Here is a 624-nt window from a genome sequence, read left to right on the forward strand (position 1 = left end):
GCCAATCAATCCTTGGACCGTTCTCCTTAATTACACTCGTATATGTACAGCTATAGATACCTTCTTGCACTACAAAACTATTGGTGAACATTCAGGGACTTGAGTTCTAAAAGTTCCGCTGAAACAACTAAATGAACACCGCGTTCATATAGCCCGGTTCATAGCATAGCGGCGATTACCACGAAATATATGGAGTATTTGGGAGTGTACGTAGACCACTATCGCTACAGGAATATTACCCCCTCTCAGCTGTATTCGTGGAGTATATTACCATCAGCACCTGACGATCATTCTGAATTGGACGCGGTTCTTTCTGGTTGACAGCCCCGGGTTTGACTTGCTGATGAAGTACCGGAGTTGATAACACGCACACGCTGCAACGAGTCTTCGCTGTACATGTACAAGCACCATGCGTTGATCAAGAACGTATGTGTATCGAGTATCATTCGCAGCTAGCTATCAATATACCAATACACATGGTACAAAAAAAGAGAACGCCCTAGCTACACGTTATATAATTGTGAGAACCCCTAACCAACTAAGAATTTGATACACTGGTATGAAATCACTATACACGAACACATTGGATACAAAATATTATCCACAAACATGCAATTAATCAGA

At 41.8% G+C, this 624-nt stretch overlaps 1 protein-coding gene across 1 annotated transcript in view; it reads right to left on the reverse strand.

The window, feature by feature from the left end:
* LOC144444724 (glycine receptor subunit alpha-4-like) overlaps positions 1 to 5 on the reverse strand; it is an 83,765-nt gene extending 83,760 nt beyond the window's left edge. The window contains exon 1 of the mRNA XM_078134251.1: positions 1 to 5. This exon is cut by the window's left edge and continues 123 nt beyond it. The gene's annotated coding sequence lies outside the window, so the exon portion shown is untranslated.
* Positions 6 to 624: the final 619 nt, after the last annotated feature.

The sequence above is a fragment of the Glandiceps talaboti genome, chromosome 13 (assembly GCF_964340395.1).
Source record: "Glandiceps talaboti chromosome 13, keGlaTala1.1, whole genome shotgun sequence".
NCBI classification, from domain to species: domain Eukaryota; kingdom Metazoa; phylum Hemichordata; class Enteropneusta; family Spengelidae; genus Glandiceps; species Glandiceps talaboti.